Source organism: Pyrgilauda ruficollis, unplaced genomic scaffold, assembly GCF_017590135.1.
Source record: "Pyrgilauda ruficollis isolate IOZ18807 unplaced genomic scaffold, ASM1759013v1 scaffold10, whole genome shotgun sequence".
Classification (NCBI taxonomy): Eukaryota; Metazoa; Chordata; class Aves; order Passeriformes; family Passeridae; genus Pyrgilauda; species Pyrgilauda ruficollis.
Window position 1 is genome coordinate 5,990,541 of NW_024508101.1, and position 22,814 is coordinate 6,013,354.

Consider the following 22,814-nt stretch of genomic DNA (forward strand, 5'->3'; position numbering starts at 1 on the left):
AAAGCCAGGCCAGCAGAGTTGCCCTTAACTAGACTGCTAAGGGCAGTGATGAAAAATCTTCCCCTCTGTTTTTTTAAGGAATTTTTATGGTCATGTCCCTCCCTGAGCATCCAGTCAGAGCCTTCCTGGGGTTTCAGCTGCCTCCCTCTCCCCATTTCCAGGCAGGGTGATGCAGTCTGGCACAGAAAGCAGGGATGGGGCAGCAGGGATGCAGAGAGCCTCCAGCACTGGGGACCTGCTGCAGTCTCCTGACCAGGTCCCCAAACAGACCTGCTGCACCCTGTCTTTGAGACAGCAATTTTCTTGACCAATGGATTCAAAGGTCTATCTGTCTGCTTTATTATTGCTATTTATTGCCTCAGTGTTTGTTTGGCAGAAGGTTTTTGTGTTTAATACCAGCCCTGCTGCCCATTGCCAGGAAATTTAGAACCTGTGAGTGATTTCAAAGGCCATCTGACTCCAAAGCTTCCAGCAGGATTTATGTTTCTGCTGGTGCAGAGTTACAGTGTCATAAGCTTTTTATTTGTTCTTATTATATCATGGGCATCTGCAGACTGTTGAGTCCAGTTTTCTTCAGCTGTTTATGTGCAAATACATCTCTGATCTTGTGAAAGGAGGTCATTCATCATTTCCACTGACTGCTGCTCCAAGGAAGAGCACCCCCCCCCCTTAAGTCATTAAAAGAAAATGGAATTAGTTGTGCCAAAACTGATGGCTACAAAATACATATGACTCCACTGTTCGTATGAAGGCTGAAAAAAGCTCTTGGTTATTTGGAGTATCCTCCTGATTATCAGGTTTTATTCTGGTAAATCTGGCTTGCTGTCTGTAGTTTAGCTGGCAATGGAACCTGGGGTGTGCTGCCAGGGCTGCAGTGGGATCCCTGAAAGGCTTAATTTAGTTTCAATTTGTTGTAAACAATCATTTATTAAACTCCTACTCTGTTTCCTGTCTGGCCAAAACAGTAGCAAGCTCCCTTCCAAAATTACTTCTAAAATTTTGACTTTTGGTGGAATCCAAAGGTTGCAGACTTGGGGTCTGGTCCTTCCTCCTCCTGGTCCTTGCAAATGACTTAGGAATTCTGAGTCAGGGCTTACTCTTTAAACCCATTTCTGTCTGTTTCAAAATAATGTGTTTATTAATGCAGTGTGATTTGAACAGCTGCCAAATGTAACAGAATAACTAGGTCTAGTTTTTAAGGTGCTTTTCTGGTGATCTTCATGTTTTACTTTCTGCTGTTTCTTTTTTTTTTTTCTTTCCTAAAAAAAAAAAAAGAAATAAAAAGGTTTTGCTGACTGACATGATATGTAATCTATCAGGGGAAAAGAGATACATTTTCTAGGTACTGGTCTGGTGCCTGTGTGGGGATATGTGGTGGGTGCTGGGTCACTGTGGGATGGGGCAATGCAGTCATGGCATGACCAATACTGACCCTTTATTTCTGCTTAAATCTTTAATATGTTCTGTCTAAGGATATAATGCATCCAAATAAAGCACATTTCTGTGCCACTAATGAAAGGTCTGTAACAGAGTTCAGATCACTGGGTGATAAAAATCCACTTTTATTCTTCCCCCAAGATTTAGCCATGTTGTTCAAATGTCATTTGGAGGTGTTGTCATTATCTGTATCTGCTTGTTGTGCCTTGGACAGGCAGCAGAGATTTGTGTGGGAAAGCAATATCCTATACAAGGTAATACAGCTGAATGACTTTTTAGCTTTTTAATGCTTCTGCAGAAAAGATGGATATAACTCCTGAGTCCTGGGCTGACAGCACTGTTGGAGTGTGTGCCACACTGCAGTGTAATCTGTCTTCCCAGCATTTCATCTAGTACACATTTGCTTATCCAAATACTATTTTGTTATTTTTATAGCTGTCACTTGCAATTCAGCTTAGAACAGCAAATGTCAGAAAATAGTTACAATCAGCACCAGCATTTTTATGGTGTATTTGTTAGATGGCTCCTCCATGTAACTATTTGAAAGGGGAAGTATGGAACAGTGGAACGATTCTGTGAGGGCAGCCAAGGATTTCTGTTTTTTTCATCCTAGGCATCCCTAGCAGGTAGCAAAGATGACAAATCTTGTCTTGCAGAGCTCCATTTTTGTATATCAATGTGTATTTTTACCCTAGTATTGATCCTTCTTTGTACAAGGATTTCCAGCATGGCAGGGAGCGAGGGGAGCCTCTGCTGAGCCCAGCTCCAGCTGGTCTGGAGGCACAGTCATAACCTGCTCTGATATTCTGAGGCACCAGTCCAAGCAGTCCTCCACTGTGGCCTTGAGGCAGAATTCCTGGAAATCTCTCTTCTGGATCTTTTCCCAAATGTTTCATATGGGGCTTTTTGAGAAATAGTCTATATTATCTTCGTAAGGAAAGGTAGTTGTTCCGAAATGCGTATTTCTCATGTAGTCATCTCACCCTGAGAAAGTTCTCTTGAAAATGAGCCCTGCTGTGCTTCACTGCCAGAATGATGTCATCTGGAACCTTATCTGTGAATTTTGGACAAGTTCTTGTTGTTGGAAAGAGCACTGGTGTTGATTCTGCTGATACATTCCCAGATATACTGCTGGGTTTTCTAGCAGGCAGGTTGAAAAGAAGCACTGTGGTATCAATTGATGCTCCATGTTCTGCTGTGAGGAGTTGTGTAGTCAAGATTTGTAGCATGTAATGCACATCTTAGCATGGCTGCAGATGTGTAATGACAATTCTTGAGCACACTGAGGTGGTTCTTTTGAATCAGCATTATTTTAGTTTTCTGGCAGGGACTAGGATAGATAGGGGATCTTGCATATTTTTCTTGAAGTCAGTGGACTGTTGGCATGGCATTTGAAGGTGTATGAGGCTGGGAAGAAGTTTTATAAAATCTTCAGGAATCCTTAAGTTGTTGGGATAACAGGGTGATGTGGTGGGAGGGAGACTCCAGGCACTGGCCTCCAAGGTGGTCTCAGCAGGTTGTCCCTGTGAAAGGATGACAATGGTAGCAGCTGATTTGAGATTTGCTTGGGAAATGGCTATTTCCATAAAGCTTAGGCCTCCAAAAAGCAAGTTTTGTTCTCATTGTTGCCATTGCTATGAAAGTTGTTGTGATGCTGTTGCTCCATTTCTGGGCCATCCAAAAGCAGAAGTTCCCAGCTTGGTTGTGGGATTTGTACACCCAGAGGTGCCATCCCAAGGTCAGGAGCTGGGGTGGTCATGAGATGGTCTTTGTCTCTAGGGCTGTAGGGAGGGACTCTGGGGAACCTGAAACTAATTTCAGCCCTTTTTGTTGTTATTTTTTTCTCCCTTGTTTCCCCACAAGGAATAGCAGTCTGGCTATTAGTATTTGTGGAAGTTTAATAAAAACCAAAATAAATGTGGACTATTTCATTTTGCTTCCCCTGTAATTGCCAGCCCATATCTCCCTCCATTATCCTTTCATCTTCTTTTCAGACTGGCTAATAGTTGCCTAGTGATTACATTTAATGGTGTGAGAGCCTTTTAGTTTGGATACCCTGCTTTTCCTTCCCTCTTGCTTATAGAGATGTTTACATTTTTAGCCAGAGCTATGATTTGTCTCCTATATAATTGCATGGAAAGCAACAGTTCACATTCCTAGACGGGCATCCTGAATTTATTTTGATATCATTCTAATGCCTTTCCCACGCTCAGTTCACCCTGTAGAGTCTCTTGATTAGTTCAACTAACTGTTCCCCTTTCCGTAGATTTATTTCTTTGCAGTGAACTGCATATTTTAGCCTGTCTGGTGTGGTCTGTAGGGCTTTTGGAATTCACAGTAAGCAGGTTGAGGTGGGAAAGGAAAGGTAAAGGAAATATTTCACCAGGCTGTGCTTCATGTAGCTGGAGTCTGGAGTCACTGGGATGCTCTCCTTGCCCAGTGCAGCTTGGGGGGCTTTGCCAGTGAAGGTGCCTCACTTGGAGCAAAGCAAGTGCTGGCAGAAGCTCTTTGGTGTTGGCTAACTGACCATGCTTGGACAGTGTGGAGGTGTCCTTTGAAAATTGTCCACTTCATCAGTGTTATTGGTGAAAATAACATGGATGGAGCTCATGCAGGGAGAGGGGCTGACCTTCCATCTCACCTGTGCGGCGGCTGAGGAAGGAGTGGCCCTGAGATGCTGACTGTGCCAGCACAGCACATCTCTGGCTGTGGGTGGAGGAGAGGGCTCAGCACAGCTCTGAGAGCTTGGACTCATCCTTGAGCTGCTGCACTTGGGAGATGGGAAAAGGGGATGGAACACACCAGGCACAAGGCAACCACCTCTGGGATGAGAGCTGCAGGGTTGTTTCTTCAAGAAAACCATGCTGTGCAGTGCAAGGCGAGCGAGAGGCTGAAGCACTGCAAGCCCTCTAGGTCTGCACTCCCCTCATCTCTTAAGGCTTTTATCTGTCTGTGTATCTCCTGTTCTGGCACCAAGAAATTTGGAAACTTCAGGAAGAATGTCCACTGTTAGTCTTTGATGTAGCAGCATGGCTGACTCATCGTCACTTAAGCCTTTGTTAGGGAGTGAGGAATTTTTGCTTTTTGTTAAAGAGCCAGGAGCTGTCTGTTTTCATCACTGAGTTTGCAATCCTAGCAGTTGGAATGAAGCAAAATTCAAAGCTTTGGAGAAGTGGCTGGGGGTGTGTGGAATGAGTAATGATCCAATATGAGGCCTCAGCAGGGTGAAAAATGTAAAACTAGCATCTCTTCTGCTGTTGGGGTTTTTTTAAGATAAATTCACTAGCAATGAGAAGTATTTTAAACGTTGCTGATAGAAACAGGCCATTAAATTGCTACAGTCAACATTCCTTTGGGTCCTGGTCATAAGCCAAGCTGCCAACTATTTGTAAATTTACTGACAGCTAGTAAGCAGAATACAATATTTAAACTGTCAGAAAACTAATATTCGCTCGTTTCAGGGAAACACAGCCCTGTTTCTCTTGGGCTCTGGCTTTTCATAGTGTTTGCTTTTATTCTCTGCTTCTCTGAACTCCAAGACTGACCCAGGAAAACGCAGCGAGGAGATGAAGAAGAGGCTGCCTGCCCCCCCCTTCCCTGTGCACCCTGTTCTTATCATCCTTAACAATATCCCAGTCCTTTTTGGCAGAGATGCTCCAGATTGCAGCCAAATTCCTGGGCTCCCAGGGCCAGGCTTCTCAGTCTTGCCACGGCTTGCAATAGATGCTGTTCCATCCCAGCGAGCTGTAAATATGAAGACAGACATTCACAAGTGCTAACTATAAATGCCTGGTGGCTTCCTGGGGTGTGCACTCAGAGATAGTGCAAAGCAGCTTGAGAGAGCCTAGAAAATACTTTGAACTTATTTATCATACTACTAAAATCTTGTGGGAAAAATGGCAGAATCATTTGTTTGCTGCTTGCTGTTGAAATGCAGGCCTGGTATGAATTACCCATGCAAGGAGAGCTCTCTGTTGTGAGCCAGCATTGCTGGGAGAAATCTGCTTTTCTTTACTGTATAGCAGCATTATGGGTTTGCCCTGTTGTGGACCTTCATCTGAAATAGCTTTTTGTCTAACTACCTATGTGGACATTCTTCAAATATGAATCCAGGTGGATTTTCCCTGGGCCCTGCTGAGCAGTAACTCTCCTGTCCCATCAGAAGGATGAGGAGCTGAGCTGTTGGCAGGGATGGACCTCTCTCAGCATGGCAATCCTCCCCTTCCCGTGCCTGGCTGAGGGACAGTGTCTTATTTGCCTCTGAGAAGTGACAATTTCACTGGGCACTCTAGGCTGTGGTCTTGAAAAGCCAGGAGAATGAGTTTGAATGGACTGCTGTGATGATTAGATTACAGGCAAAATAAGGTATTTACTTCTTTTTCTGTTGTTTAATTTAGATAAGTCTTTTTTTTTTCAGACCTCAGAAAAGCCCTTTTCCATGTCAGGATTATGCCAAGCCTGGAATGTTTGGACCAAGAGGGGAAAGGGCACAACAGCTGCTCCTTGCAGAGCAGTGGGTAATCCCTGCTGAGGGTTCACCAGCACTGCCAGACACCTGGGCTTGAGTTCTTAATTTCAGCTGGGTGCTGCAGAGCTGGATCCTTTCCCCTTGCATGCCAGAGGAGCAAGCATGCCTCTATCCTGCTGGTTTTGTCAGAATTTTTTGCCCTGAAAATAAGGAGCTTTCCTCCTCAAAAGCAGCGTCCTGCCCCGAGCAGTCCTGGCTTGGGTGAATCATTGTGCTCGCAGTAGAAATGCGTTGTAACTCGCTTGCATTCCCCACTGTCTGTGCTCCTGGGGCACAGAGTGTGTGGGAAAGCTGTGCTCTGAATCTCCACCATCACCTCTGAAGTTTGGCCCAGCCAAAAGATGTTAGAAATTGGTAGGTGTTGTGTGATCTGCAGTATCCTCCAGCTACAGCCGACATTACCTGGGCATGGAGAGGCCACTTGTGTGTGCTGTTGCTGCTCAAGTGCAAATAAATGTAATATTTATCACCGTGTGCTGTCAGCGTGCTAGAAATTAAGCCCAGAGCCTGCTATGCCAATAAGTGTTTTACCAATCATTATAGCATTTGTCAACATTATGAGCTGCAGTCTGGCAGTAATAAATGCATGGTGTTCCTGCTAGAGCAAATGGCTTTTCCAAGGAGAGGTGTATTTAATGAAGAATGAACAGCACAAGCTGTAAAAGGAGCAAGATCAGTGATTTTTACAGAATGGTTGTAAATGGCACAAAGCAAGGTGGCACGGGCTGTGGAGTGATGTTCCCAAGGGTGCCCTGGAGTGAGCTGGGTTGGGCACCTCCACTCTGATGCATTGAAATTAAGAAAAAGATGCATTAAAATTGAGAAAAAGATGCATCAAATTAAGAAAAAGAAGGCAAGCAACTGGTTGCTGGCACTGCTTGCAGGGCTGGGAGTCAGGAGCCAGCCTGGTTTGTGTTGGCAGCCCCTGGGGGAGCCTCCTCTCTGGGAGAGATGCCGAGCCAGAATTTCACCTCCCACCTGCACTGGGGCAGGGATAATGGGGAGGGCTCCTCACAGGGAGGGGATGGGTGCTCAGTAATGGCTTTAGAAAGGAGGAGGGAGCTGCCAAGGCTGTTCTTCCCTCCCTCTGGCTGGAACTGCACAGCTTGACTTTTGGTTTCTGCTCCCTTTATTCAAAAGGGCAGTTTTGATGTGTGTTCAGCTTGCCAGATGGTGGTGTGCAAAAAAAAAAGCCTGAAAGCATGAGGGAGGGAGGAGGAGGAGGGAGAAGCATGTCCCTGCCTGGGACCTGGGGAAACCTGACTTCTGAAATTGCTGTCAGCTGCTGGAGAACCAGAGGGTGTAGCCTGGACTATGGAAATTGGGATTGTGGTATTCATTAGCAACACACCTCCATCCTACTGCAGGTGGTGAGAACTTTTTTCTCTTTTTATTAGCCCTGTGCATGAGCTGTCATGTGAGAAGTGACTGTCACTTAGTTCCAGGGCTGTTGTGCTCTGTGTGTGTGAGGGGGTTTGTCTTCCCTTGTGCGAATACCCTACTTCTCCACAGAGGAACATGTTTGCCTTTCTTTTTTTCCCCCTAATAGTAAGTGGCAGGTAAAGGTGGTATAAAAGCAATGGCCTCAGTTGAGATCCAGAAGGTATTTTCATCTACTGGGTGGGGAAAGAAGGACAAGATGTGATGAATCTTTTCTGGCTCCATATCCACATTGCTGAGGAGCACTGGAGTGGGACCTCCAGGGCTGCTGTAGCACAATGGTGCTGAAACCACTTAGAAAAAGTTGCATTATCAAAATACCAAGAGAGAGGAGAAATGAAGCCCCAAGTCCATTTGTTGGAAAGAGTGTGATTAAAGATTCAGCTGAGGTAACAAAGCTGTTGGATTTAAAATTAACTTAATGTAGTGTTTGCTTCCTGAAGAAAAGTTGATGTGCTATTTCCCTAACAAATAGCTCATGCTGCAAAAGTGAAGCATGACACCTTCTACAAATCAGACTGTTTGACTTTTATAAATGACAGTGTCACCTATCACTGTGTCAGCAAGATTCAGGGATGATTTTTCAAATGGTTCAAAAGCATCAATTTTTCATTGTGTTTTCCCTATGGTGAATATTCCACTTGTACCCAAAACATTACTGAAATTGACTTTCTCTGTCATCACTGCTTAGAAGTAAACACAAGAAATAGTTACATATATTTTATGTACACTATTGTCTATAGTGTGTATATGTATATCTAGTATAGCTATCTATAAATACTATATATCCATATTTATATTTAAAGTAGCTCTAGTAAACACCTAATAGAAAGATTTTGCCTATGCAAGTACCAGACATCATGGTTACTTTGTTTATTCATGCCTGTTAGTTACAAGTCAAAATTCAACTGGAGTAACCTTGAGACCTTAATGTAAAGGTGTCCAGAGGTACAATTACACCATCTGTGTCAGAAATGGCTCTTTTCCTCCTCTTCTGTACCTCTTCCCTCCTACAGTGAGCTACTTAAGGTCTTAAGGCTTAATAATGATTCTGGTTCACATCTGTCTTTCACAAATGTAGTCCTAAAAATATTTATTATTCCCTCTAGGAAAGAACTTTCAAGTCAAGGTTCAGAAGATCCTCTGTTACTGCTCCATGCATATGTTTAATTTAAAAAAAATCTTCCTTAATTAAGGTGGTTAATCAGCTCTATGTCAGGGGGACTGTTGGATCATCAACACTGACTTGTGTCAAGCCATTGGGTCCCACTCAGCAGTTCCTGCATTCAGCTGCAGCCCAGGGTCTGAGCAGAGCACTGGGAATGTGGCTGAGCTTCTCACCCAGCTTGTTTTTTATCTTAAGAGGTTTGGGGTTTTTTTTTCCCATTTTGAGATCTGGCTGCAAAGCTTGTGTTTTCTGAGAGCTCAGGAAGATGACAGGAGCGCTTTGTTAGGCAGAGCATCGCTGCCCTAGTGTGAAACTGCAGCATCAGGAGGAGGGGGCACAGCCTGGGCTGCCACCTTGCATTGATCAGCCTCTCCAGGTGACCTTGTAGGGCTTGCACACAGGGAGTGTAAGAACAGGTTTCACTGTTACAAAAGCAGTGTCAGGAAGGGGAATTTCCATCTGAGGTGAGATTACACATCCCAGCGCCTCAGCTCGGCTCGCGGATTCTCCCCTGTGGAAAACAGGAGCTGTGATACCTCTGTCTCAAATCTGAACTTCAGCCTTGCAGGGAATCTCATGAAGTGGCAGGCACAAGACTTCATCATCATCATCATCACCACCTTGGGGAAGGGAGGGAGGGAAAGGCAGTCCAAAGCAATATTTACTTCTTGGCAGTGATGAGGTCAGGTTTCCAAAGCATCAGCGCTGTGAGTGGTGATGCCTTTTAACTGTGGAGTTGAAAGGATGATGCAACTTGTAAGTGTTGTGCCAAAAAAGGCAAAATGTGTCAAGAGATGACCATTGGCAGTGTGTAAAGGCAAGAAGGTTGATATTTTTAACTTTTGGGTTTTTTTTTAAATCTGGCTGAGGAGCTGGTCTGGGAAGGGTTGCTGCATGATAGGACTGAGTTCTGAGCAGCTCCTGGCAAACCCAAGTGAATGAGCTTCAGTTCAATTAGAGCAGGAGAAGAGATTATCCATATCCTTTATACAGAGGTGCTCCAAATTTATGAAGGAAATGAAGGAATTTTTTTCCCTGTGGCCAACGGTGCTACCTGAAGTACTTTTGCAATCCCCTTTAATTAAAGAGTGTCTGTCAGCCTTTCTCAAGTTTTCTATTATCATAAGCAGCACAGGAATGGGTACCTGGAGAGAGCACCAAATACCTTTAGGTGCTAAATGAGCTTTGCAATCTGCAGTTTAGCTGAAACACTTTAATACCACCCAGGTGTTGCAGTGACAGTACATTCCAGCTATTCTAGAGGCTTGCAGATCTTGTTTTCACCATGTCCTGCACCTTGTCTACCCCCATCCCATTTCAGGTAGCAAGTTTGGAGCTACTGTAAAGGTCAGTTTCAAAATCTCTGGATTTTAATACTTTTTAACCATGGTGACCACACAGAAAGGTATCAAAGATCTGCCTGCAGGAATCTTGGCTGGTAATTTTTTACTACATGCATATAAAAATAAGTTAACTTTTTGTAGTTCAAGAGTCTGAAAGTTTTGGGGTTTTTTTAAAGCATCACTTTGAACCAAGCGTTGATGGCCGTGGCATCGCTGAGGAGAAAGTGTTTCATGTTTTTCAAGTGTGTGCGTGTGGTTTTGTGCGTGCCTGGCTGCCTGCCTGGTGTTACAAACTAAAACAGTGCTGCTTCATGGTGTTAAAAAAAAAAAAAAAAAAGGCTTAGAGGTCTTGTCACTGAGCTCTTTGTTTGCATAGGGAAACATCTGTCTGAAATTTAATGTGCTGTTCGTAACACTGCTGTTAGAGAGCTGTAAATCCTTCCCACTTCTTCTCCAGGGATTTGATCATTGTGTTTTTCCTCTCTTCCTAATCAAAGTGCTGTAGTTGAGTGTTGTAATTAGTATGTATTAATTTATTGATTGTCACTGGTTGTAGTAATATGTGATAATAACATGACAGAATTTTATTAGTTCTATAATAAGATGTTTAAATATTGTCACTTTAAATAACATTAAAATAGAGCTTTCATATGTTGCTTTTTATTATCAATTCGTTATGATTGACTAATTGCACTTGTTTGCATTGACACCATTCATTCCTGCAAACACAAGCTGTTTAAAGATTTAATTCTCATTTTTTAACTTGTTCTCAGGCAATTGGAGGAGGGGAGGAGGAAAGGATCTTGGGCAGAGTTGTATGCACTAGGTGTGTGACATAGGAAAATAAATTGTGTTTTCTGCTACTTACTCAGTTGGTTTGGACACAAAATGAAGCATGAATTTTCTCCTCCCAAACTGACAGCATCAAGTTGTCACCTCACTTTGTTTGCTACCTCACCAGCACCTCCAGCTTGGCAATTTTCATGGACTGCAGTTCAATTTAAATTCCTGGTCAAAGTGCTAGATAAAACCAGTGCTCCACATCAGTAACTATTGCCTGGAACATGAATGTGGGTGTTTTTGCAGGATGGATCAGCATGTTGGGTGTTACCTCCTTTAGCATTCTTGTCTGAGCTATAGCAGCTTGTTTCAATAAAGTGCTGTGAAATAAATTCTCCTCCCTCAGGGCCCCTGTGAGCCCCAGAAGGGAGTTTGTGTGGGGAGTGGAACACCAAGTCCTTGATGGGCTCTTGGTGCCTGTCTTTGGAGATTTCACAGGAAAAGCAGTGTCCATTTGGGCAGGGAAGGGAGTTTGGGTGCCTGCTGTTCCCCTCTGGGGGTATCTCAGCCCCTCTCGCCTTGGCTCCCTGTGGCTTTTCTGGAAGATTAAACAAGATTTTTGTCATTGTGGGCAATGCTGAGGGTGTCAGAAGTCACTTGCTATTTCTTGTGCCAGTAGCACAAGAAACAAGCCAGGGAAACTTTTGAGCAGTAGCCAAAATAGCAGATCCCCTCCCATGGGTGAAGTGGTCCAAGGGCCACTGGTGACAGGACATGCAGAGATGCTGCAGAGCTCTGCTGCACTGCATGGCTGGGACTGTGTGTGCACTTCTGCAGGCTGCTAGGCTAAAACACCTTGCAGGACTCAACCTGGGATAAGGAGGCAGCAGGAAAGGAAGAAAGGTCAGGAGGCACCAGTAATTCTTTGCTTCTTGTTGGCTCCCTGCATGTCCCAAAACATTTGTACTCAAGGGCAAAGTGAGCTTGTGTGGGGGAACAGCTCCAGATGTAAAGAAGGAAGAGTTGGTGGCTTGGTCTGGGAGCCTTCAGGGGAGAAGATAAAGGGAGTGTTTTCTACAGTGACCTGAATATTTGTCAAGTGTAAAACCTTCACAGCTCGAAGCTGAGTGTTTTGGCTCGATCTGCAAGGTGCTCTCCAAGTGTGTTAGTGTCTCTCCCCAGAGGCATCTGCTGCCAGTCCTTAAACACAGCACTTGCCATGGGCTGCTGTATAATAAAACAGACTAGGAGGTACAAGCAGTGAATTTTCCTTCTGAATAAGCACATTTTCCCTGCCTCTTCTAGGAGAACACTTAATGCTACTATTAAATGTGTAAACCTAATAAATGTCACCTCTGTGGATGGATTTGGTGTTTGGTGTTTTTTTCCCAGATTGTGTGCTGGCCCCTCCCGAGCTCTTGTTCCATAAATCAGGGAGTAATGAGTTGTGTTGCTGTCAGGGGTATCATCTTGCAGTTTGGCAGTGGCTGTGGTCTAACAAATGGTCCCAGAGTGGCAAAGCCCATTTGAAGAGAGCAGAAGGTAGGCTTGTACAGAAGTTTTGCCAGCAACATCCATCAGCAATTTCATCTCTCTCTTATGTCTTTATTATTTTTTCTGGTGTTATGTTTGCTTTGTGTTTTCAGGAGACAGATTGCTCTGCTTTCTAGGGAGAAATAAAAACCACCAAAGTTTGGTCAGAAAGCTTTCGCAAATCACTGGGAGCTCTGAAGTGTGTTGGTCAGCCCTCTGGGCTGTGTCTAATTGCTCTGTCTCCCTGCTACCACGGGAAATTTACAGTGATTACTCTGTTCTTTAAAATAATGAAACTTTTGCCAGACTATTTTGCCTGTAGATAGCAAAATGCCTTCTGTTTACAGCTGCAGTGTTACGGCTGCTCTTTGCGCAGACAGGGAGGGATGATTTAACTGCAGATGCAAAGTGTGGTGGCACTGGGGAGTTCAAGGCCAAGGCTTCCTACATTTTTGCATGTTTTCCTTCTATATATATGAACTTTAGTTTTTTAGAGCAGCAATAATAGCAATGACTATTTGGTATAAGAAGGGAAGTGAAATGAGTTTTGAAGTTTGAGTGGTATTGAGGAAAGGCAAAGATAAGGAAGGGAAGCTTAAATTAACTGTAACATCACACATTTGGAAATATGATAAGGACTACAGTTTATCAGAGACTACCTTTCCCTGGAATTAAGCAAGCAATCCAACATAAAAGCAATTATTTCTGTACCCAGGAGTTTGACCATCTCATTTTTCATTTTCATGGGATCTTCCAAGTAATCGTGCCTAATGACATATCTGCAAACCCAGGGCAGTACATTGCTGCAAAACTCTGAATCCAGACTTTAATTATAAGAAGAATGCTTCCTTCCTTTGGAGGGACTATTTTTCTGCCTTCAGGAAATGAAAAGGAAATTATTTCACTTTTGTATACGGGAATGCAAATGTCAATTTTCTGATGTAATGGGAAAGATTTCAGGTGGGATTTAGTGTTTCTGGCTTAAGGCTCTGCTGTGAAAAATGGTGCCTGCCTGTTAGACCCTTCTTGGCCATGAATCTGAAGTTCTTCATTGTATGGAACCTGTATTACTTGTAAGGAGATGGTTTATGCTATGGGGGGAGGAATTAAGCTTTTAGTCATGCTTCGCCCTATCTTATTTATCAATTGCAACATGAAGCACAAAGTTAAGTTAAAACCTAAGTTAAAACAAAGAGCTTGTGTATAACAGCCTTCAGGAAATGAAAAGGAAATTATTTCACTTTTGTATACGGGAATGCAAATGTCAATTTTCTGATGTAATGGGAAAGATTTCAGGTGGGATTTAGTGTTTCTGGCTTAAGGCTCTGCTGTGAAAAATGGTGCCTGCCTGTTAGACCCTTCTTGGCCATGAATCTGAAGTTCTTCATTGTATGGAACCTGTATTACTTGTAAGGAGATGGTTTATGCTATGGGGGGAGGAATTAAGCTTTTAGTCATGCTTCGCCCTATCTTATTTATCAATTGCAACATGAAGCACAAAGTTAAGTTAAAACCTAAGTTGAAACAAAGAGCTTGTGTATAACAAGCTCTTTGCTGGGAATCCAAACATGAGCCAGTGCTTGAGATTTTCTATCTGTGTTTATGAAGGATTGGTATTTAAGATTTAAAGATTTAGTATCTGTATTTCAGATATCACTATTGCCTTACCTAGTGCCACAAACATGGCAACATCTGGGTGGCACCAGTGTGTCTGTGTGTGAAATGACAGTGTGTGTATGCAGGGTAAGGCTCGCCCATGAATTTTGCCTAGGCTTTGGTGACCTGTTAGTAGATGCAGTTCTACTACCAGATTTTTTTTTTTCCTGAGGATTAAATGGCATTTGGAGCATGTCAATTTAGTCAACTGATGCTTTTGTTAATCATGTGTTTTACTGAAGCAGCATGGTCTGAAAGGGGGACAGAAGTGGCACTTAGTTATGTGTAGAAAACATGGGGGCATTGACTATACGAAATACATGTAAACCAAAAAAAACAAGCCAACTCCTTTTTCTCTACACGTAACATCTGTAAGTTTAGGGTTACTGCAATAAGCAAGAGATTAAAGGCAGTAGGAGCTTGGAAGCGATTTGGTTTGTGTTTGCAGTTGGCTCGTGTCTTGACTCCCCACACTGGGGAGTGGAGCAGGGAGCCAGCTGGACAGGAGCTAAAGCCAAGCCCTGGGCTGGGACTGTGTGCTTTGAAACTCTAGACCAAGGATGTGAGGGCTCGCTCAATGAGAGGGTGTGCAGGATGGGAAAGCCCTGAGACACAGCTTGGGACGTGGGGCAAAAATAGAACCTTCCCTGTGGGGAAAAATGCACTTCCAGTCCTGCTCCTGCCCAGGGGCCCATCAAGGAATCCTGGAGACCTGTTTGGGTGCTGTGGATCCTGAGTTTTGCAGAAGTATGTAGAGTCCCAGCCAAGTTTCTGAAAGTCAGAGAGATCTTTCGTGTTCTGGTAGCTGACAATCAACCATATTGCCAGTATAAAATTTAATTGCCAGCATATGGGCCATTTGTCTGACCACAAAAGCTTTTATTCACATGCTTTAAATTTTTAAAGGCTTGTTATCAGCAGAAATATCACACAGCATGAAGGGGTTTCTTCTTTGGCAGCCACTGAGCTGTGTGGCACAGCGACAGAGGGGCAGGAGTGTGCCACCTCCACTTTGGCTGTGAGCTGGAGTGTTTGGGGTGGGGAGCACGTGCTGGGGGCTCCCCTGGGTGAGTAATCAGTAAGGGACTATTAGCCATGTTTGTCTGTGGGGAGAGGAGAAGCTGGGCACAGGGAAGCTGGAATCCTTTGTCAGAGACCCTGGTGGTGTGTGGCTGCTGCTGGGGTCATGCAGTGCACTCAGGTATTCAGATCACTTATTAAGAGTGGCATGTGGCATTCTTACAGGTACTAAATTATTGTCTGTTAGACAAAATGTCACTTGGTTGTCTCTTAGCAGCTTCATTTGTGCATAGAAGTGCCACCATGGTGTGGTACCTTCTGGTCTCATCTATTCATAGTGTTCTCCTGTTGTTTGTGCGAGTCTTCTGGAGGAGAGGCTTCTGAGTATTCTGTAAGACTATGGAAATGTGACTGTGAAAGCACTTGAAAGCACTTATGACTCCTCTCCAAATGATTAGATTTCAAATTAACAATGTTCTTAACAGCAAAAACATGTACTGTCCTGAATTATGAACAAGGTGAAACACATCATGCCATCAGCATTAGGTAACTAAAGAAAAACTGTTCTTTTATACAAAGCACTTGAAGTTCATAACTTTGTCAATCAAAACCATTATATTTTCAAATCTGCTATTTATTTAAAAGCTGTCTGGATTGCAAAATAAATATTATCTGCTTGAGCTACTGAGGTGTTGCCTGTGGCAAAGGATAAAGATAGCTCTTGGTGCTTCATTAGCTGCTATGTGGAAGATTCCTCTTTTGCATGTTTGAAATACAAAACTGCCAGAGACCTGTGGGTCATTTCTTCAGACCCCTACGTGCCAGGAGGGATCATGCCTTATATAATACTTTCAGAGAATTGAATGACATAGTTTTCCTTTTCTTGCCTCAGATGTTCCAAACCTCACTGGCTTGGTGGTCAAAAGCCTCCCCAAGGAACCTTGTCCTGTGCCACTGTGGGCACAGCAGTGTCCAGGGAACCTTGTCCTGTGCCACTGTGGGCAGGTGGGCACAGCAGTGTCCAAAGCACCTGATGGCTCACAGAGGGTGGCACTGGAGTGAGTGCTCAGGAAAGTGCCAGAGATTGCCTCATGCTTTACATCTTCTCTTTTTATGAAGATAGTTTTCCAGCAAATGTGTTTTTATCCATAACCAGCCTGAACCTTCCCTGTGTTGGAGAGGGTTGGTGTGGGATGCAGGGAGGCTTTGCTGGCAGTGCTCTTGGGGCAGATGTGTGCTCGTGCATTTCTTGGGAATATCTGCTAGTCTGGCCTCAGCCCTGATTTGTCTTGGCATGGCATTACCTATTTAGCACTCTACAAAAATAGAACATATCCTCCTGTTCTCTACAGGCTGTCACTTTTTAATTGCTATAGAGGCAGCACTTCAAAGAGTTTCTGTAAATTTTTTTCCCCTTTAAATACAAAATTTTTCTCACTCGAAATATCATTAGTGGATCAAAGAAGCCTTTATCATTTCCTTGGGATAACTGCTAAAAGCTGGTGGTTACGTTGTTGCAGTGACCAGTTTCTCGGATTATTGTGTAATTAATCATCTTATTGAAGGAGAGAGAACTGAAATGGAAGTTAAATCATAACTAACTTCTTTGCATCATCCATTAAAATCCATCAAGGCGTTTTCAGAGCTTATCAACTCTTTCCCAGGTTATGAGTCTGTCTCTCCCCAGCAGTCCCAGCTCTTTCCAGATGAGTTGTTCTCCTCTAGGTTGGTGCCTGAGACAGGGCATTGGTCCCCATGTTAAATGTCACCAGAAAGTATTGTAAAACATCTTCTGAAGGGATCTTGGGAATGGAAGTCTTTTGTTACCAGAGAGGATCAACTTTGCATCAACCTGCCGGAGCAGATATTTATTTAATGCGCCCATTAAAAGATCTTCTGACAGAGACGTCCTCCCAGCTCTGTCAGGTCACTTATTTCCTTGCTTATCAGAGATGAGAAGCAACAGCCAGAATCTGGAACTTGGGGAAATTTGAGCTTGCTATACTTAAAATTTCTCTCTACATGCTTCTCCCTTAATTATCTTGGGTGTGTTTCCTTGTGATTCTGGTTGCTAATTAACACAGTAAAGATTATTCCTGTGAGTACAGTCAGGGTTTTTTGAAAATTTTATCTGCTGATATCTGTGCACAGACTGCCTGAAAGATTGAATCATTTAATTAAAGAAAGGACAAACAAGAGGATTAATGTAATCTATGGGATGGGGACAGGAGACTGGAAAGGGTCAGGCAAGAGCTGCACAGGGCCCACTCCAGTGCCTGGTGAAGAGCACACATGGTTCACTGCCTGCTGAAACTGGTAAATAGAAATCCTTTAATACTTCTGGCAAATAGTGAATGGCAAAATCTTGGTGTCAAATATGAACGTTCTCATTTACATTTAAATAGTTTAGTTTTCCTTGTGTGTGTCACACATAGGATAAAACAGTGCTCTATTATTGCAAATATTACTTGTAGTGAAAGTAAATATCATTGTCACCAGTGTGAATCTGCTGCACTCAGGAGTCTGTTTCCAAATATTGATTTCTGGTAAATGACCTTTATCAGTGTCGCAAGATTTTATTTGGAAAATGTTTTGTGTCAAAGCCTGGGAACGTTCACTGGTGACCTGGTTACATTTGTTGGTAGCCATCAACATCAATTTGCCTGATGCCTTACAGACCTGTGAAGGATAGAGCATCCTCACTCTGAAAAATTTAGGGGTGCTGATGATTTGGGTGCCAGTTGGGACTCAGTGGCAATCACAAGATGAAGAGAGATCAGCAGATCTCAAACCTACAGGGTGACCACTTCCAGGATCATCAACTTGGTGTGACTTTTGAAGCCTCAGTGTGGATTTGTGTGGCACTGATGTTTAAGAAACCATTCTGGCCTGCAAAGCTGCGTGCTGGTCCTCATTTCCCTTTGAATCCCAGCTTGGATTAAAAGCTGGGGACTGACTGAACCTCTCCTACCAAGGGATTTTCTGTTTTTAAAATTATTGTCATTTATCCGGTCTGACTTGGAAATAGCTTGCTCATCTACATAATTAAGCTATAAATAGCAGAGTAAATGAACTTGCTTTTCAACTTTTCAATGAGGTTCTTGCTTGCTTTTGAAGCTCAGGAGACTTATTGCCCAGTATGTGAGTGATTTTCCTAAACCCTTGTCTTTGCCAAAATGATGGTTATTCATCCTGGGTTTCTACAGAGTCAGGTGCTATTTGGGAGTAATTAAACAATGACTTTGAGTTATGGGAGTCTGAATGACAAGAGGAGTTAGGAAAACCTCTCCCATTTTTGTGTTCTTCCGTATAAATGATGACGCTAGAGAGGGACAGGACAAACAGACATGGTTTTCTGTTGGCATTTCCACTGCCTCTGAAATAAAAAGGAGATTACTGAGGTCACCAGTTGGCTGTAAGTCAGCGAGTTTGTGTTGGAAGCAGTTATGCCCCGTGGCCAATGTTATTGATAAACCAGATAACAGCTTCTGCCATTGAAGTTTGCGCTTAATTCATTGCAGAGAAAGTTGTGCTGACTGTGTCTCTAGATGGTTTTTCCTGTTGGGATATGCTCTGACTTGGAGCCAGGATGCTGGCATGGGTCCTGGAGTGACAGCCCTTGTACCAGCTGCTGGGTGCCACAGGGCAGCGAGCCAGGAGCAGCTCATACAGGGGATTGGGTTACCAGGCGAAAAAGTTTGTTTGCTGCCTGTTGGGGAGTGCTTATCCAAAAAAAGATGAGGAACTCACGCTTAGTTTTTAGATGAAAATCAGCCATGCACAACAAGAAACAGCTTAAAGTGGCTTGAAACTCAGTCTCTTGTGATGCCAGAGTAGCAGATGGCCTGTTGTCACTGCCGATGAAAATTATGTTAATTAATATATTACAAAACTGACTCTGGTTGAACATTTGTTTCTTATGAGCATGTGATTATCAGCTTTTCTGGAAGATAAATTTTGGGAATGTTTCAACTGATATATATCTCTGAAATAGCTTTCTGGAGGTTTAATGAGCTGTTTGTTTTTGGTGCTGTAATGCTAAATGGATATCAGTCATTCTGCTGGTGTTAAAGAGCTTGGAGATAGTGGAAAGCAGAGTGAGAAAGCCCAGAAAATACTTTGAGGGTGTGCACTCTCACCTGGACACATGGGTGCCCCAGAGATGGCCACACCATGGCCCTGTGTTGAGCAGCAGCTGTTTCCCATATTTACAGCAGCGATTTTGTGGAGGGATGGATTGAGTGAAGATCTGGATTCTTTCCTAATCATGGGACAAGACCTTTTATGCACCTTTTTTTGCCCTAAAGGAAAGCTGTAGAAATCCAGGATGTTTTCAGGGGATCCTTTGCCCACCATGTAGATTTTCTGTATTTTATTAAACACCAGGCTTGAGAATGGATGTTTCCTTTGGTATATTTCCCAAGTCAGAGCCAATTCCATGTTTTCACAAATAAAAACTAACTTCTACATGGCCTGGCACAATCAAGATTTCATTTCCGTTCTTCTAAATTACTTAAAATCTTACATGCTGCCACTGAGGACCTTTGCACACATCTGGAAAGTTTTGCATTCCTTGCCTGTAGAAGCTGCTGGCTCAGGCTGAAGAATGGTTTTGACAATAGCGGGCACAGATGCTTCAGAAGGTGTAAATCCTCCCCGGTGGCAGATGCAGATAATCTGTCCCCTACTGTTAGCCACATCCTGATCTCTAACAGATAAAAACTGACTTAATCCCCAAAGCATGAGCTTTAATATCCTTTACAAAAGCCTCCTCCTAATTCGCAAAGCCCTGGTATGGTTTTCTCCCCTGTGGAGTGGGAGAGCTGTTCAGGGCTGTCTGAAAGGCAAGGAGGTGTTTGCTGGCAGGGCTGTCACTGCCCCAGAGCTGCTACCAGCTTCCCCTCTGCAGTTTCCAGAAGCTGCTGACTTTTATTTACCGTTTATTAATTGCTTAAAACTTATTTTTATTGCCCCCTCTTTTACTTGCTCTCTCTCATGTTCTTATGGAAAGAGTTGTTTTTTGGTGATGCAGCCTTTGCTCCAGTGTGATACAGCCCCATTCCTTCACTTCTGCAGGGAAATGGGGAGATGGGGCTGTGGCCAGGAGAAGGCACTGAGCGTTCCTTTGTTTTGTGACCAAACCAGCCCTGTCTGGGAGCTCTTTCCATCCCAAAAAGCCGGGATTTGCCTTCCTGCAGGTCGGAGCTGCCAGGTGTGGGCAGCAAGCCCAGGAGGGAGGCAGCTGGGTGGGATCAGGAGCCTCTCGGGCTGTGCAGGTCCCAGGGCTGCAAGTGGAACCCAGCCTGACACTGGTGCCAGTGTGAAGGACAATTTTGTGCCACAATGGTGCTTTTAGCTCAGGAAAGCATCTTGGATGAGCTGTGAGAAAAGCCAGTGTTGGTCTGTGCAGAGAGCTCCGTGTCCCTCTTCTGTCTCTGCTAAATCTGAGCAATTCTGACTTTTCCCCTCAGTGAAACCATGTGTGATGTGCTCCACCCCAGCAGCAATGACCTGGAACACCCCCATGTGCCTAACTCTGTGTGAGCACAAGGCTGACCCTTCCCTGCTGTACTGAACATTTGTGAAGCATTTAAGAGTCTGTATGGAAATTACAGCAGAATATTCTGGTTGTATTTCCCTAGTCACTGTAAAAGCACAGGGCATGTGCTTGCTTTGGAAGAATCTGGAGGGAGTAATGAGCTTGTTTTGGAGGTTGAAGGGTTTTGATTTTATTTTTTTTTCTTTTTAGGGAAACATGTTTGTTTTAAGTAAATTGAAAAGGACTCTGAACACTCATGAGAGCAGCTTTTAATTGCTTTGTAGCAAGTGTTATTTTTCTTCACAATCTCACAATTAACCTACTCCCTGTGGCTTCCCAGTGTAAGTTCTGCTGTTGGTACAAATTGATTTTGCCTCTGCCTTTTGTATTGGGAGGAGAGGGGAAATTAATTCCCAGTGCCCTTGGCTCACTGGAAATCTTTTCCTGCCCGGGTCTCTGAACCTAAATGGTGTTCTGGGATTATTTAAGGGCTGAGCATCTTTGTATTGTCCTGAATGCTATTTCATTTCCTTCTACCACACCTCCAGTCTTTATTTTTCCTAGAATTTAAATTGTATCTCATATTAGTGATGAGCAGGATTATGCAGGTGTGAATGACTCAGTGATAAACCTTGTGTTTCAGTGGCTTGTTAAATTTGCAGGAGGAGTGAGGAAAACAATCTTCTGTCATTTTGAGCTGAAAATGTGCAAGCCTGAGCTAAACCAGCAATTCATTATATTTGAAGGAAAGTTTGGACAGGGATTTGCTTGTCTAATTTGAAATTGTTTTTGAATTAGTCTGTGACAGTCTTTACATGAAAACTCAGAGTTTTATTTTGCTGTCAGTGCCTAATCAGTGCATAATGGCAGCTTGAGTTAGTGAGGAGGTAGCAAACACGTGTAGTTTGCACAGCTTCCAGGGCCATAAATAGACTCTGGCACACATCTCTTTTAAAACCTTGATATGAGCAGCAAATAAGCTTGTGTGTAAGCATCTCACCATGGTAGTGAGTAAGAAGGACAGTAAAATCCCAAAGGAGAGCAATGGGTCTGTGTGCAGGTGTGCCAGCATGGACGTACGGCTGTCTGTGCATGTGCTGCTGGGTGTCCAAAGTGTTTTTTTTTATTAAAGTGGAGAGGTGTGGGAAAATAGTGACATTAGATACTTCTGGTAAGTGCTGTCTGAACTGGCAAGCCCTGTGTCTGCTTTGTGCAGACAAGGAATGGTTGCTGGAGGCTGTGGGTCATTGTTTCCTGTGCAGGGTGAATCAGGCTGACCTCACTGGTGGGGAAACAGTGCACAGGCACACCCAGACTGTGAGTGTGGGCTTGAGACGGTCTGGCTGTGTTCTGGATGTCTCTTCAGCTACATCCAGAACGAGCAGATACCACTGCAGAGGGGAAAACCCTTCTTACAGCCTGAGAGTGCACAGGAGAATGAGAAATGATGGGCGGAGGATGTCAGAAATCAGCCAGGAGGGATTTCCGAGAACATGCCCTCGAGCACTGAGAGCAGCTTCCACTGCCAAGAGGCTGCCCCTGACAAGTGAAAAGAGACTGTGGGTGGGGATTTGGAGCAATGCTCCAGTCAGTGAACCCAAGATTTGCAGCCACAACCAACTATTAGTAACAGATGGTTTGATCCTGGCACCGGAGGTCAAAACCAACAGGCTGGTGATGTTGAGCCACATTTGTCTTGTCTTGCTCAGCAGCCTGGGCTGGTAGTCTGGGGGAGTGGCAAATAAAACATCCAGCCTGCTCCTTGGTTTCAAACCATGTTCCCCCCTTGGGGAGGACAGAAGGGTTCCCAATGACCCTGACCAGACCATGCACAGTGACATGGCCATCACTGCCACGTCACACAGCGCTGCTCCTTTCTGTGGATCACGGGTGTCTTTTAGCAGTCCCTTAAAGGCCCATGGTCACAGTCTGTCTCACCTTAGGACAGGGTTTAATTTATGTCTGTTTTTTAGTTGCTGTTAGTGTGCTCTATAATTTTTGATCCCTTCACTTGAAGAATGGATCTCAGGTCTGTGCTTTGCCCTCTTGTGTAAGTGATGAAAAAGACGTGCTGAGGATGTCAGCCTCACTCATCCCTTGTACTTCTGTTGCTAGCAGGGTTTCTAAAAGCAGAAAAATAAGTGATCTCATTCTGTTGTAAAGATTTGTAGACAGAATTGCCTTTATCATCTCTTTCTCTCTATCTCTCTCTCTCTGTATGTGGATGTTGCTCTTCCCTTCACTGTCTTTTCTCAAATACATCTTGACATAGAACATGTCCATACAGGTATCTTCAGGAAAGCTGCATTAAATTAACTAGGGGTGTGAATTTAAAAAGGATTATTTAAACCTCATTAAACCTCTGTGTTT

At 43.8% G+C, this 22,814-nt stretch overlaps 1 protein-coding gene across 29 annotated transcripts in view; it reads left to right on the forward strand.

Annotated features, from left to right (window-relative positions):
- Positions 1–22,814, forward strand: part of MAGI1 (membrane associated guanylate kinase, WW and PDZ domain containing 1) — a 336,557-nt gene that overhangs the window by 61,940 nt on the left and 251,803 nt on the right. The gene's annotated exons all lie outside the window — the stretch shown is intronic.